A 17,075-nucleotide genomic window follows, 5' to 3' on the forward strand; every position below is an offset into this window, starting at 1 on the left:
CACCATGAAGAACAGAGAGCGTGCTCGATGAGAGAAGGGGTGGAGGCTGGGTTTTGTCGCTATATTGCTACCTCTGCTGTGCCCTGCTGAGGCTTCTAGAGCCGCTGCCATCACTACTGGAACGGGCTGGAGCTCGCGAAAAGAGAGAGGCTAGGGCTAGCACCGTCTTGCCTGGTAAGAACCCGCCACTGCTGCTGCTCTTGCCCTGTTCTGCTTTGTTCTGCTCTCTGTTTAATGGCTGTTCTTGGTGCCTTGCTGTCCGCCAGGGTTGTTACCATCAATTTGGAGTTTGTCATAAAGTGGCTGTTTCACTTTTAGTATTCATCCTTCTGTGGTTGGAGTTGCTGCGAGTTGGGGCCACTGGAAGAGTGTTGCTGTTGCCGGAACCACCACCGGGACTACAGCTATATGGTTCAGTCACTTCTTCCTATTTGCGGTAAGCGTTTACGTTCCGGTAACCCCTTTAGTCGCTGTCCTGTATACGTTGAGGTGTTGTGGCATTCATTATTATGAGAGTTAATCTCAATTGTTATATGTCGCGATTAGAGTTGCTGGGGTTGCTACGAAAGTGGCTTGGAACTAAGGTTTTGGTTGCCGTCAGTTCGGGTTGAGGCGGAAAGGACTCTGTGAGACGTCTGGGTTATGGAATTGCGTTTTGAGGTAGGGGCGCTTTCCAAAAACTATGTTTTATGTATTGTAATTATTACATATGGATACTGATATGAGACAATTGGTATTTGGTGATTGTATCTGCCTTGTGTGTTATTTGATTGTCTCGAATGGTTAAGGATGCTTGTTTGGCTGAATTGTTGTGCGGCTTGTGAAATATAATGTTTTGAGGTTGATTCTTTAAAGATTTGAAATTTGAGTTTGATCCGTTGAGGATTGATTTGAATTGAGTTAATTATCTTGATAATGTGAAAAGTCGAACGCACTTTTGAATTCAGCCTGGTTTACTTTAATTGACTTGGTTTTGGACAAATGATTTGTTATTGAGCCGATTCTTTAAAGCTTTAGAAATGAGTTAAATCGGTTGATATTGAGTTGATTTTTGAAATGGTTTCCTTGAGATATGCCACTGAGGCGACTGTTGGATTTAGCTTGCTTTTGAATTAATTTCTGGATTTGAGCTGTTGAAAGGAATGAGAAATGGTTTAGTTGGGACCCGAACCGGGTGGCAAAAGTCCAAGTTTTAGGGGAGGTGCTGCCGAAATTTCTATAAAATCCGAGTCTTTATTGAAATGTTGTCTGGAAAATGATGAGTTAAAGACTTCTGCTATTTTATTTGAATTATCAAGAAAAGGATGATTCATGCTTTCGAAATGAGTTAGTAAAGAGGAAATTGTGATTTAGTCTTGCTTCTTAAGAAAGGCATTGTATCTCTTTCAAGAGAAAGTTATTTAGATGAAACTTGTGTTTTAAAGCTGTTTGAATGCGAAAAGGGTTTATGCCTTTGAATTTGACTTGGGGGTTCCAATTAAAGAAGTTTTAATGACTTTGAAAGAACCTGAATGTCCATTGACAAGTTTTATTTTGAAATGTTTTGAGAAAGGTCTTAAGTACTCTTTGAACTCTGAACTTTTGCAAGACTAAAACAATTTTGAACAGTTGAAACGCTTTAGAATTTATCATGGAGGTTGAAGCTGGTTTTGCATAAGTAAAGGAAACGACGTTGAAAGAAGTAAATGATTACGTGACTCGGTTTGGCTTAGATCCTATTTTATTACTCAAATCGGAAAGCCAAGGTTTTAATGATTTTAAATGAATTCGGCGAAATGAGTTATGCTAGTCTCCCCTAAAGACTTGGGACTCTGTCGAGAAACTTTGTTATAAAATCCCATTGTGGGATGGGTGATTTTGAATGTTCCCAAAATGAATCTTTAACTTTCCATGGTTTTGGAAGTTTTGGAAAGAGAATGCCGAGAGTGGCTTTGTTTTAAAAAGGGAACTCACTTTGAGTAAATTTAGCTTATGAGCCTGAGATGATTTGAGAAATGAGATCTTTAAAGCCAAGGCTAAAAAGAGTTGAAATTTGATTTCAAAGTGAAATGGCTTGAGAAAAGTGATTTATGGCTTAAATGCCGGTTTTATGAATTTGATGATGTTGAATGGTGGAAGTGTTGCTTTGTTGTGAGCCGGAATGGCCGTGTATGCTATTGAACTATGGCTGATTATGAATTATGAACTTAAGCCGAAGGGCTGTATTTATTGATAAATTGGCTGGTTCTGGATTGAACCTTTTTGAGCCGGATGGCTGAGATGGATGGTGATCCATGGTTGAGTATAAATGCATGTATGCAATCGAATGAATTGTGAATTTAAGCCGGATGGCTGAGATGAATGTTGTATGTGAGTATGCTTGTGTTTTCTCTCTGGTTGTAAGGGTGACAGGGCACCGATACCCTCTAATGGCGACAGGGCGCAGATACCCTCTAATGGCGACAGGGCGCAGATACCCTCTAATGATAATAAAGCGCAACAGAGAGACTGTGTCTGGGTTAGCTACCGGACACGTCGGGTTGGCTTGGTAACCGACAGATGATATCATCAGCCACTAGGGACAGGCATGCATCATATGCATTTATGTGACATTGTTTGGGTGTGTATATTATACTTGGTTTGCCTATGTGACTAATTGCTAATTGTTCTACTTGCAATAATTGTTTGTTTGTGCTTGCATCCTTCTATTTGTGTTTGCTACTGGGACTCTGTTGGACTGTGGTGATTGGTTGCTGGTTGGATTGTTTGGGCCTAGGGCCGTGGTTGGAATGAGGTGAACCAATGGTTGATTTCACTTTTGTGTTTCTGGTTTGGAATAAAATTATGAAAGGTTATTTTGGTTCCGCATAGATAAACCGTTTTGAAAGGCTTTTGAGTTTTTGAGAATTGAACCGTTCTTCTTTCCGAAAGATTTCCGACTTTACTTTCATTGTAAACCGTTGTTTTCGAAAGGAGGCATAAGACGGTTATGAATCACTGGTGCGGTTATCTTCATGTATCCTATTACAGTAATTCCCAAAAACCCTCTACTGAGAACCCTTTCGAGGATGATGTTCTCACCCCCTACATTTTTTCCCCTTTCAGGATATGGGCGCAGAAGTTACGAAGAGCTTATTTAATTGTTGTTGTGATGCTCTGTATCGTTTTAGTTATGGTTTACTGCACCCTCGCCTTTATCTTGATATAATCTGTAAGAGGGATAGGAATTGTATTGTATTATGTTTGTAATATTATTTATATATATTTATGTATATATATGGATGTACTCTTTATGAGTTTTTGTAAGTTGTATGGTATTTATGGATGTACGTTATCGAACGAAAGTATCTTTGGGAGCGGTATTGCGATTTAAAGTTTTAAACAGGCTCATATCTTTGGGAGTGGTATTGTTCGAAATGTCCGAACTATCAGAGTCGCGCAGCCGGAAGTGCGAGCTTTGGTAGTTAGGGTGTTACATCGTCCACGCTACCGCGTCGCCAGAGCTTTTTCAATCCGCGCGGCCGTGTGAGCCATGCGGCCGCGTCACTGCGATTTGCTCTCTTTCGCGTGGTCGCGTGAGCCATGCGACCGCGTCACTTCTCGCTGGTTATCTCCTCAAATTCTTGTGTTCCTTCCATTTTTGCTAGCTTCCTTTCCAATCTCTAACTCATTTATGCCCTGTAAAGTCTGAAACACTCAACACACAGATTACGGCATCTAATGGAATAAAGGAGAATTAAAAGTAAATAATTAAAGTCTCTAGGAAGCAGTTTTCAAGCATGTAATAAATTCAGGAAGGAAATCTAAATGCATGCTAATTTAATGAATAAGTGGGTAAGGATCATGATAAAACCACACAATTAAACACAATATAAATCATAAAATAGTGGTTTATCAACCTCCCCATACTTAAACATTAGCATGTCCTCATGCTTAATTGAAGGAGATAAGAAAATGAGTATGAACATGTAGAAACTCATGAAATGCAATGCAAACCTATATATATATTTAAATAAATGCAACTATATGATTCTTGTCCACTTGATCAAAAGTAAATAAGCTCTTCAAAACAATTACAAATCAAATTCCACTAATTTTATCATTACACAATAAAATAGATAAAAGTGCAAGAAGATAGCTCATGAAAGCAGGGAACTTGTAAATTCAAGTATTGAACCCTCACTGATAATGTATGTACGCTCTAATCTCTAGTGTATAGGGTGGTCACTCTATCCTTCTCTAATCATGCTTTCTAACTTTTGTTCTTCTCCTAACCAATCAACAATAGTTAATACACCAATGCAAACATCATGAGGTCTTTTCAAGGTTGTAATGGGGCTAAGGCATAAGTAGGGGTGTATATTTGGTCAAGTGAGCTGATAAATTGAATCTTTAATTAACCCAAGCTCCAACCTAACTTGTATACACTTGATGTAGTCTTTAAAGTTCATACCTAGCTACCCAGAGTTCCCTTTTTCAATCCATACTCATGTATCAACTTCGTATTTTGATTCTATCATATGTGCACTGATTTTTTGAATTCTGAATTTAACATTGGGGTAATTTTGTCCCCTTATTTATTGATTTTTCATTTCATTTTTTTTTATAAATAAAGCTTATCAATGCACATAGATTTTTCATTCTTATATTTTTACGTGAGTAGGTATCCAAATTCCCCTCAAATTTTTATGACACATTTCCTTAACAACTTTTGTTCCCACAATTTCCCACACTTAACTAGCACTCACAATTCTATCTTAAGCTAACCAAAGATTCAAATTGGGGTATACAATTATTTTTTGGCTTAAGGTTAGTAATGTGGTAAAATATCGAACAAATGGGAATTAAAGGCTCAAATCTTTCACCGGTTGTGTGTTCTTTAACTCGAATATCATGTTCCAAATACAACTCAAGCAAATTTATCATAAGAATTTTTGAAAAATTAGTGAAATTTTGTTCCAAAGATAGATTTTTAAAAGAAACTTATTGTCTTTTCAATCAAGTAGAACATGCATGTAACTATCCTAACCTATGAAATTTATTCTATTCTATAAAGGAAAGAAAATCTAACTAAAATATCCTAATTATTAGTGCTAGAGAAGAGAAATTACCTCCGGAAGTCAGGTACTGATCGACCTCCCCACACTTAAGGCTTTGCACCGTCCTCGGTGCCATCTGTCAGGAATAGGGGTGGGCTGGTAGTAGTATCTCCACAGTCGGGACCGTCATGGCTCCCTGTGCTGGTAAAGGAAGTGGAGTCCGGGGTGTCTGAGTTTCTGAAGTGTCCCTTGAGTAGCTCCTTGAGGTGTTTGAATCGGCGCTCGTTACGGGGCTCTCTCATCTTTGCTTTCTGTTCTTGCCGATCCAACCGTTCGATTATCTACTGGAGCAATTTCTCAGTTGTAGATGCTTGTGGTGTTGAAAAAGGATTATCTTCAACTGGAGTAGTAGGAAGGCTTGTAGTGGCTGCTGAGAGTCTGAGGTATTTCCCGTTAGGGACATACTGATCATCCCGTGGAAGCACGGCTTTGGTGTCCCCAGCTCTGTAGAAGACTCCGGCTGCTGAGACAAGATCTGAGACCAAGGCGGGGAAAGGTAAGTTGCCCGTAATTTGTACGTGTTCCATAGCATTCCGGATATGTCTTGAGAGATTCAGAGGTTGGTCTGTAAGGATGTACCATAGTAGAACAGCCATGTCTGCAGTGAAGGAGGACTCATGAGTGCTTGGAAAGACATAATGGGAGATGAGCTGCGCCCATACGCGAGCCTCCAAGGTAAGTGCTGAAGCCAAGATTCCCTTAGGGCGGGTACGGTGGTATCCGTAGATCCAACGGCTGCCAGGTAATGCGATGACTCTGAGAACGGAGTCCCAGTCGAATTGGTATCTCTGGCGCTGAAGGGCGGCTTCTTGAAAAGCATCCATTCCTGCTGGAATAGGGGGAAGACTCAGAGCTTGCTGAATGGCCTCTTCTGTGATGGGGACTTGCTTCTGCCGGACATAAACAGATTGCAGGGTTGGCATGTAGAAGTTGGAGTAGAACTCAACTACCCAAGAAAGATTGACCTGCCTTGGCTGTCTCCGTAGGAAACCCCATTGTCTTCGCTCAATTTGCGGCTCAACAAAGGTGGCAATATTGGACGGGAGGATAAGAAGATATTCATTGTTATAGTTCCTTTCTGCCAGGATAGAGAACATCTGCTCACAGTAGCGATTGGAAAATCGCGCAGCGTCCTTTGCTGGAAAGGCTTTCTCCTTTTCGTCAACCTTTATTATCCTCTTAACTCTTTTTATTGAGGGCTTCACTGCAGTTGAAGAAGGCTCTGCCACTAATGTTCTTTTAGTTCCTCTTCTTGCTGGTGGTTTGGAAGTTGCTTTCTCCTTTCCTTTCTTGGTGGCCATCCTGAAAGAAAGGAAGAGAAAGAAAATTAAATTTAAAGAGATATACAGCAAGGAAGGAAACGGAAAAGAGGGTGAATGATGCACAGTAAAATGTAGATGACATTAACACATGCTCTCGAGTACATATGAAAAGCCATCAATGGAAAATAGCTAGTGCATACAAAGTCAAGTGAATGCAAGGTGTTTATTGGCATGCCGGAAAAGGGCATGAGTAGCATTGACCAAGCATTACTTCATAACAAACCATTACGTTTGTATTGACAATTGAATTCAATTAATAAAATAATAAGGGAATGTTGTGAAAAGCAAGTATTGAATAGTATAGCAATCATAGAAAAGTGCATAATGCCACGTGAGCTTTTTCACAAACACATAGCATGCATGGTGAATAGGGTATAGAAAATATGAAGATGAACATGCAAGCAATCCCTTAAATAGGAGAAAAATAATTGTCAAACAATTTGCAATAACTCAGAAACATATAATGAGGGATGATGACTCAATAATATTCTAGCACCATGTAAAAAGGGAAAGAAGAAAATAAAATACAAAAGTGAAAAGAAAAAGGAAAGAAAAAGAAAATAAAAATGTATATAATATAATAAGAATGATGGAAAAGAGAAGAAGGAAGAAGAAGGTAAAACCTTGTTAATGGTGGTGAGAGAGATAGAGAGTGAGAGGTGAGATAGAAGGGGGAAGGGGGAAGGAAGAAAGAAGGAGAGAAAAGGAAAATTAGGATTTGGAAGAGAGAAAGATAAGATAATTTGGCAATTTAGGTTGAGCTGTGCGGCGCATGCGACGCGGCCGCGTGGGGCACGCGTTCGCATGGGTGCGCGTCAGGTAAGGGGACGCGATCGCGTCGGTCACGCGGTCGCGTGACCCATGTTACGCTGCTGGCGCGAGTGCAGCCTCACTCCAGCACAACTCTCTATTCAATTTAATTTAATTGCCAAATTGGGGTGACGCGATCGCGTGGGTCACGCGACCGCGTGAGGGTGCGTTATAAAATGGGTGACGCGGTAGCGTCGGCGATGCGATCGCGTGACAAGGATTGTGCTTCCAGCACCAATCCAGCATCACTCTCGTACATAATGTTACTGTGCACCCTTTTACGTTGAAAACTCAGGGCACGCGGCCGCGTGGGGCACGCGGTCGCGTGGGAGGCCATAATTCCCATGCGACGCGAACGCGTCAGGGACGCGGTCGCGTGGGTCGATTTGTGCCATTGACACGCCTCCAGCCATGCTCCAGCTAGACTCTCTGTTCATTTATTTTTTTCTCCACCCCGTCTGCGATGCGGACGCGTCGCTGATGCGATCGCGTCGCGTGGCGAAAATTTTTTTTTTTTAAAAAGAAATATAAAGGCATTTAGATGCAAATGCACGAAAGTACTAATAAAGAAAAGAGTTATTGAATAGGAAAAACAAAGAAAAGAATGATCATACCATGGTGGGTTGTCTCCCACCAAGCACTTTGCTTTAACGTCCGTAAGTTGGACGCTCCACTAACTCAATCTGCTGCTATGTGGGGATCTTCCAGGCGGAAGATCTCAAGCTCCTTATTTTTTCTGCACCTTCTCACCATGGTACAGCTTCAGGCGTTGTCCATTAACCTTAATAAGTTTAGAGCTTGAAGGATGGCTTTGGTGATAAACTCCGTACGGTTCAGCCTTCTCTACTCTGTATGGACCTTCCCATTTTGATCTCAACTTACCGGGCATGAGCCTTAGTCGAGATTTGTAAAGGAGGACAAAATCTCCAGGTTGCAACTTGGTATGCGAAATTGCTACTCAGGTTGTGAATTGTTGTTCGAAATTGATTCCCTGGAAATGGCACCAAAAACAGATGCACAGAACCATGGTCTAAACATATCTTCACAACTTCGCATAACTAACCAGCAAGGGCACTGGGTCGTCCAAGTAATACCTTACGTGAGTAAGGGTCGAATCCCACGGAGATTGTCGGTATGAAGCAAGCTATGGTCACCTTGTAAATCTCAGTCAGGCGGATATCAAATGGTTATGGAGTTTTCGAAAATAATATAATAAAATAGGGATAGAAATACTTATGTAATTCATTGGTGAGAATTTCAGATAAGCAAATGGAGATCCTTTCGTTCCTCTAAACCTCTGCTTTCCTGCTATCTTCATCCAATCAGTCTTACTCCTTTCCATGGCTGGCTTTATGTGATACATCACCACTGTCAATGGCTACTTTTGGTCATCTCTCGGGAAAATGATCCAATGCCTTGTCACGGCACGACTAATCGTCTGGAGGCATCACCCTTGTCAATGGCTTCATCTTATCCTCTCAGTGAAAATGGTCAACGCACCCTGTCACGGCACGACTATTCATCTGTCGGTTCTCGATCATGCTGGAATAGGTTTTACTATCCTTTTGCGTCTGTCACTAACGCCCTGCAATTGCGAGTTAGGAGCTCGTCACAATCATTCATTCATTGAATCCTACTCGGAATACCACAAACAAGGTTTAGAGTTTCCGGATTCTCTTGAATGCTGCCATCATTCTAGCTTACACCACGAAGATTCTGGTTAGGAGATCTAAGAGATACCCATTCAGTCGAAGGTAGAACAGAAGTGGTTGTCAGACACGCGTTCATAGGGAATGATGATGATTGTCACGTTCATCACATTCAAATTGAAGTACGAATGAATATCTTGGAAGCGAAACCAGATGAATTGAATAGAAAACAGTAGTACTTTGCATTAATCTTTGAGGAACAGCAGAGCTCCACACCTTAATCTATGGAGTGTAGAAACTCTACCGTTAAAATTACATAAGTGAAAGGTCCAGGCATGGCCGAATGGCCAGCCCCTCTGATCTAAGAACCAGGCGTCCAAAGATGGTCAAAAAGACGTCTAATACAATTGTGAAATGTCCTATTTATAATAAACTAGCTACTAGGGTTTACATGAGTAAGTAATTGATGCATAAATCCACTTCCGGGGCCCACTTGGTGTGTGCTTGGGCTGAGCTTGAGTGTTGCACGTGTAGAGGTCCTTCTTGGAGTTGAACGCCTGTTTTTGTGCCAGTTTGGGCATTCAACTCTGGTTTTGGCTCCTTTTACGTCGTCTATTCTTTGCCAAAGTATGGACTATTATATATTTCTGGAAAGCCCTGGATGTCTACTTTCCAACGCAATTGGAAGTGTGCCATTTCGAGTTCTGTAGCTCCAGAAAATCTACTTTGAGTGCAGGGAGGTCAGAATCCAACAGCATCAGCAGTCCTTCTTCAACCTCTGAATCTGATTTTTGCTCAAGTCCCTCAATTTCAGTCAGAAAATACCTGAAATCACAGAAAAACATACAAACTCATAGTAAAGTCCAGAAATGTGAATTTAACATAAAAACTAGTGAAAACATCCCTAAAAGTAACTAGATCCTACTAAAAACATACTAAAAACAATGTCAAAAAGCATATAAATTATCCGCTCATCACAACACCAAACTTAAATTGTTGCTTGTCCCCAAGCAACTGAAAATCAATTAGGATAAAAAGAAGAGAATATACTATAAACTCCAAACTATCAATGAAACATAGCTTCAATCATATGAGCGGGACTTATAGCTTTTTGCCTCTTGAATAGTTTTGGCATCTCACTCTATCCATTGAGGTTCAGAATGATTAGCATCTATAGGAACTCAGGGTTCATATAGTGTTATTGATTCTCCTAGTTCAGTATGATGATTCTTGAACACAGCTTCTTTATGAGTCTTGGCCGTGGCCCTAAGCACTTTGTTTTCCAGTATTACCACCGGATACATAAATGCCACAGACACATAATTGGGTGAACCTTTTCAGATTGTGACTTAGCTTTTGCTAAAGTCCCCAATTAGAGGTGTCCAGGGTTCTTAAGCACACTCTTTTTTTTGCTTTGGACCTTGACTTTAACCACTCAGTCTCAAGTTTTCACTTGACACCTACACGCCACAAGCACATGGTTAGGGACAGCTTGGTTTAGCCGCTTAGACCAGGATTTTATTCCTTTAGGCCCTCCTATCCACTGATGCTCAAAGCCTTGGGATCCTTTTTATTTGCCCTTGCCTTTTGGTTTTAAGGGTTATTGGCTTTTTGCTCTTGCCTCTTGGTTTTAAGAGCTTTTGGCTTTTTCTGCTTGCTTTTTCTTTTTCTTTCTATTTTTTTTTCGCCTATTTTTTTTTCTTTTTTTTTCTGCAAGTTTTGCTCTTTGCTGCTTTTTCTTGCTTCAAGAATCATTTTTATGATTTTTCAGATAATCAAATAACATGTCTCCTAGTCATCATTCTTTCAAGAGCCAACATATTTAACATTCTTAAACAACGACTTCAAAAGACATATGCACTGTTCAAGCATACATTCAGAAAACGAGAAGCATTGTCACCACATCAATATAATTAAACTAAGTTCAAGGATAAATTCGAAACTCATGTACTTCTTGTTCTTTTGAATTAAAACATTTTTTTTCATTTAAGAGAGGTGATGGATTCATAGGACATTCATAACTTTAAGACATAGTTACTACTACTAATGATCATGTAATGAAGACACAAACATAGATAAGCACATAACATAGAAAACGAAAAACAGAAGAAATAAGAACAAGGAATGAATCCACCTTAGTGATGGTGGCGTTTCCTTCTTGAGGAACCAATGATGTCCTTGAGCTCTTCTATGTCTCTTCCTTGTCTTTGTTGCTCCTCCCTCATTGCTTTTTGATCTTCTCTTATTTCATGAAGCATGATGGAGTGCTCTTGATGTTTCACCCTTAGTTGTCCCATATTGGAACTCAATTCTCCTAGGGAGGTATTGATTTGCTCCCAATAGTTTTGTAGAGGAAAGTGCATTTGAGGCATCTCCGGGATCTCATGGTGATGAGCTTCATACGCCTCTTGAGCTCTATGAATGGGCTCTCTTGCTTGCTCCATCTTTTTCTTAGTGATGGGCTTGTCCTCTTTAATGAGGATATCTCCCTCTATGTCAATCCCAGCTGAATTGCATAGGTGGCAAATGAGGTGAGGAAAGGCTAACCTCGCCATATTGGAGGACTTGTCAGCCACCTTGTAGAGTTCTTGAGGTATAATCTCATGAACTTCCACCTCTTCTCCAATCATGATGCTATGGATCATGATGGCCCGGTCTATAGTAACTTCAGACCGGTTGCTAGTGGGAATGATTGAGCATTGAATGAACTCCAACCATCCTCTAGCTACAGGCTTGAGGTCCAATCTTCTTAGTTGAACCGGCTTGCCTTTGGAGTCAATCTTCCATTGAGCTCCTTCTACACATATGTCCATAAGGACTTGGTCCAACCTTTGATCAAAGTTGACTCTCCTTGTGTAGGGGCGTGCGTTCTCTTCCATGTTTGGCAAGTTGAATGCCAACCTTACATTTTCCGGACTAAAATCCAAGTATTTCCCCCGAACCATTGTAATATAGTTCTTTGGATCCGGGTTCTTACTTTGATCATGGTTCTTGGTGATCCATGCATTAGCATAGAACTCTTGAACCATTAGGATGCCGACTTGTTGGATGGGATTTGTTAGAACTTCCCAACCTCTTCTTTGAATTTCATGTCGGATCTCTGGATACTCTTTTTTTTTGAGTTTGAAAGGGACCTCAGGGATCACCTTCTTCTTGGCCACAACATCATAGAAGTGGTCTTGATGGGCTTTGGAGATGAACCTTTCCATCTCCCATGACTCGGATGTGGAAGCTTTTGTCTTCCCTTTCCCCTTTCTAGAGGATTCTCCGATCTTAGGTGCCATTAATGGTAATGGAAAAACAAAAAGCTTATGCTTTTACCACACCAAACTTAGAATTTTGCTCGTCCTCGAGCAATAAAAGAAAGAATAGATGAAGAAGAAGAAGAAATGGAAGAGAGGGAGAGTGGGAAGTGTTTCGGCCAAGAAGGGTGTAGAGGGGTGTATTGTGTGAATTTGGTGAAGAATGGAGGGCCTTATATAGGGAAGGAAGGGGGGAAAGGTTTCGGCCATATGGGTGGGTTTGGGTGGGAAATTGGTTTTGGATTTTGAAGGTAGGTGGGGTTTATGAGGTAGGTTTATGGGGGAGAGTGGATGGATGTGAGTGGTGAAGAGGTGATGGGGAAGAGAGATTGAGGTGATTGGTGAAGGGTTTTTGGGGAAGAGTGTTTATGGGGTTGTGTGAAAGAGAGTGGTGAGAAAAAGTGAGTGGAGGTAGGTGGGGATCCTGTGGGGTCCACAGATTCTGAGGTGATCTTGTGGGGTCCACAGATCCTGGGGTGTCAAGGATTTGCATCCCTGCACCAATTAGGCATGTAAAATGCCTTTGCACACAACTCTGGGCGTTCAGCGCCAGGTTGGTGCCCATTTTGGGCGTTCAACGCCCATTTGTTGCCATTTCTGGCGTTGAACGCCAGAACCATGCTTGTTCTGGGCGTTCAGCGCCAGAATGCTGCCCATTTTGGGCGTTCAGCGCCAGAACCATGCTCTGTTCTAGCGTTGAACGCCAGGCAGATGCTCCTCCAGGGTGTGATTTTTCTTCTGCTGTTTTTGATTCCGTTTTCAATTTTTATATTTATTTTGTGACTCCTCATGATCATGAACCTATAAAGACATATAACTAAGAAAAATATAGTTAGATAAATAAAAATTGGGTTGCCTCCCAACAAGCGCTTCTTTAATGTCAATAGCTTGACAGTGGGCTCTCATGGAGCCTCACAGATGTTCAGAGCATTGTTGAAACTCTCCAACACCAAACTTAGAGTTTGGATATGGGAGTTCAACACCAAACTTAGAGTTTGGTTGTGGCCTTCCAACACCAAACTTAGAGTTTGACTGTGGGGGCTTGGGTTAACTCTGCTTTGAGAGAAGCTTTTCATGCTTCCTCTCCATGGTTGCAGAGGGAGATCCTTGAGTTTTAAACACAAGGGAGTCCTCATTCCATTGAAGGACTAGTTCACCTCTGTCCACATCAATCACAGCTCTTGCTGTGGCTAGGAAAGGTCTTCCTAGGATGATGAATTCATCCTCTTCCTTTCCAGTATCCAGGACTATGAAATCAGCAGGGATGTAAAGGCCTTCAACCTTTACTAATATGTCCTCTACTTGTCCATATGCCTATTTTCTTGAATTGTCTGCCATCTCTAATGAGATTTTAGCAGCTTGCACCCCATAGATTCCCAGTTTCTCTATTACAGAGAGGGGCATGAGGTTTATTCCTGAACCAAGGTCACACAGAGCCTTAAAGATCATGGTGCCTATGGTACAAGGTATTATGAACTTTCCAGGATCCTGTCTCTTCTGAGGCAATGTCAGTTGATCCAGATCACTTAGTTCATTGATGAACAGGGGAGGTTCAACTTCCCAAGTATCAATACCAAATAATTTGGCATTCAGCTTCATGATTGCACCAAGAAACTTGGCAGCTTGCTCTTCAGTAACATCCTCATTTTCTTCAGAAGAGGAATACTCATCAGAGCTCATGAAGGGCATAAGGAGGTTCAATGGAATCTCTATGGTCTCTAGATGAGCCTCAGAGTCCTTTGGTTCCTCAGAGGGACGCTCCTTATTGGTCACTGGACGTCCCAGGAGGTCTTCCTCCTTGGGATTTACGTCCTCTCCTTCCCTTACAGGTTCGGCCATGGTGCTTATGTCAATGGCCTTGCACTCTCCTTTTGGATTCTCTTCTGTATTACTTGGGAGAGTACTAGGAGGGATTTCAGAGATTCTTTTACTCAGCTGGCCCACTTGTGCTTCCAAATTTCTAATAGAAGACCTTGTTTCATTCATGAAACTCACAGTGGCCTTAGACAGATCAGAGACTAAGTTTGCTAAATTAGAAGTATTTTGTTGAGAGTTCTCTGTCTGTTACTGAGTGGATGATGGAAAAGGTTTATTATTGTTAAACCTGTTTCTTCCACTATTATTAAAGCCTTGTTGAGGCTTTTGATCCTTCCATGAGAAATTTGGATGATTTCCACATTTTGAGTTATAGGTGTTACCATAAGGTTCACCTAAGTAATTCACCTCTGCTATTGCAGGGTTCTCAGGATCATAAGCTTCTTCTTCATAAGAAGCCTCTTGAGTACTGTTGGATGCAGCTTGCATTCCATTCAGACTCTGAGAGATCATGTTGACTTGCTGAGTCAATATTTTATTCTGAGCCAATATGGCATTCAAAGTATCAACTTCAAGGACTCCCTTCTTCATAGGCGTCCCATTACTCATAGGATTCCTATCAGAAGTGTACATAAACTGGTTATTAGCAACCATGTCGATGAGTTCTTGAGCTTCTGCAGGCGCTTTCTTTAGGTGAATGGATCCACCTACAGAAGTATCCAATGACATCTTTGATAACTCAGATAAACCATCATAGAATATATCCAGGATGGTCCATTCTGAAAGCATGTCAGAAGGACACTTTTTGGTCAATCCTTTGTATCTCTCCCAAGCTTCATAGAGGGATTCACCTTCTTTCTGTCTGAAGGTTTGAACATCCACTCTAAGCTTGCTCAGCTTTTGAGGAGGAAAGAACTTGGCTAAGAAAGCCGTGACCAGCTTATCCCAAGAGTTCAGGCTATCTTTAGGTTGAGAGTCCAACCATATTCTAGCTCTGTCTCTTACAGCAAAAGGGAAAAGCATGAGCCTGTAGACTTCAGGATCGACTCCATTAGTCTTAACAGTATCACATATCTGCAAGAATTCAGTTAAGAACTGAAAAGGATCTTCAGATGGAAGTCCATGAAACTTGCAGTTCTGCTGCATCAGAGAAACTAATTGAGGTTTCAGCTCAAAGTTGTTTGCTCCAATGGCAGGAATGGAGATGCTTCTTCTATGTAAATTGGAATTAGGTGCAGTAAATTCACCAAGCATCCTCCTTGCATTATTATTATTTTCGGCTGCCATCTCCTCTTCCTGTTCGAAAATTTCTGAAAGGTTATCTCTGGATTGTTGTAATTTAGCTTCTCTTAATTTTCTCTTCAGGGTCCTTTCAGGTTCTGGATCTGCTTCAATAAGAATGTTCTTGTCCTTGCTCCTGCTCATATGACAAAGAAGAGGGCACAGGAAAAATAATAATAATAGAGTTCCTTTATACCACAGTATAGGGATCCCTTTGTGAGTGGAAGAAAAGAGGGAGACAAAGAATGTAATGTAATGGAAGAAACACAACTGTGAGGAGGGTATAGATGTGAGATGAGATGTTAGTAGATGAATAAATAAATAGAATAAGATGGGAGAGGGAGAATTTTCGAAAATAATTTTTGAAAAGGGTTAGTGATTTTCGAAAATAGTTTTTGAAAAAGGTTAGTAATTTTCGAAAAATTTTGAAATCAAAAATAAAAATAATTAGTTAATTAAAAAGAAATTTTTGAAAAAGAGGGAAGGGATTTTCGAAAATGAGAGAAAGAGAGTTAGTTAGGTAGTTTTGAAAAAGATAAGAAACAAACAAAAAGTTAGTTAGTTAGTTGAAACAAATTTGAAAAGATAAGAAGTTAGGAAGTTAGAAAAGATATTTTGAAAATTTTTTTGAAAAAGGTATGATGAGAAGATATTTTTGAAAAGATATGATAGGAATTAGTTTTGAAAAAGATTTGATTTTTAAAATCACAATTAATGACTTGATTCACAAGAAATCACAAGATATGATTCTAGAACTTAAAGTTTGAATCTTTCTTAACAAGCAAGTAACAAACTTGAAATTTTTGAATCAAAACATAAATTGTTAATATTATTTTCGAAAATTTTGATAAAGATAAGAAAAAGATTTTTGAAAAAGATTTTGAAAAAGATTTTTGAATTTTTCGAAAATAATGAAAAAGGTATGATTTTTGAAAAAGATTTTGAAAAAGATAAGATTTTCAAATTGAAAATTTGATTTGACTCATAAGAAACAATTAAATTTTAAAAATTTTGAAAAAGTCAATTCAAATTTTTGAATTTGATGAGGAGAAAAAGGGAAAGATATTTTTTTTTATTTTTGAATTTTTAATGATGAGAGAGAGAAACAAGAAAAATGATGCAATGCATGAGAATTTTAGATCAAAACATGTGATGCATGCAAGAATGCTATGAATGTTAAGATGAACACCAAGAACACTATGAAGATCATGATGAACACCAAGAACATATTTTTGAAAAATTTTTAATGCAAAGAAAACATGCAAGACACCAAACTTAGAATTCTTTAATGCTTAGACACTAAGAATTCAAGAATGCATATGAAAAATAAGAAAAGACACAAAACATGCAAATGCAAAGATCAAACAAGAAGACTTACCAAGAACAACTTGAAGATCGTAAAGAACACTATGAATGCATGATATTTTCGAAAAATGCAAGATGCATATGCAAGTGACACCAAACTTATGATATGACTCAAGACTCAAACAAGAAACACAAAAAATATTTTTGATTTTGATGATTTTCTAATTTTTTTTTATATTTTTCGAAAATTAATTGAAAAAGGAAAATAAGGATTCCAAAATTTTTTATATGAATTCCAGGAATCTTGCAGTGTTAGTCTAAAGCTTCAGTCCAGGAATTAGACATGGCTCACTAGCCAGCCAAGCTTTCAATGAAAGCTCCGGTCCAAAACACTAGACATGGCCAATGGCCAGCCAAGCTTTAGCATGTAAATCAGGAACAGTAGCAGGTGGATTAACAACAACTAGCTTGCTCTTGATAACAAATTGCTGCCTCAGTCCAAATAAATTTAGA

General features: G+C 39.9%; 1 non-coding gene across 1 annotated transcript; it reads left to right on the top strand.

Moving 5' to 3' along the window:
* Positions 1 to 14,759: 14,759 nt before the first annotated feature.
* Positions 14,760 to 14,867, top strand: LOC112738926 (small nucleolar RNA R71). The gene has a single exon (XR_003169874.1). It is a non-coding gene; the product is annotated as a small nucleolar RNA R71 (small nucleolar RNA).
* The last annotated feature ends 2,208 nt before the right edge of the window (positions 14,868 to 17,075 follow it).

This window comes from Arachis hypogaea, chromosome 13 (assembly GCF_003086295.3).
Source record: "Arachis hypogaea cultivar Tifrunner chromosome 13, arahy.Tifrunner.gnm2.J5K5, whole genome shotgun sequence".
NCBI lineage: Eukaryota > Viridiplantae > Streptophyta > Magnoliopsida > Fabales > Fabaceae > Arachis > Arachis hypogaea.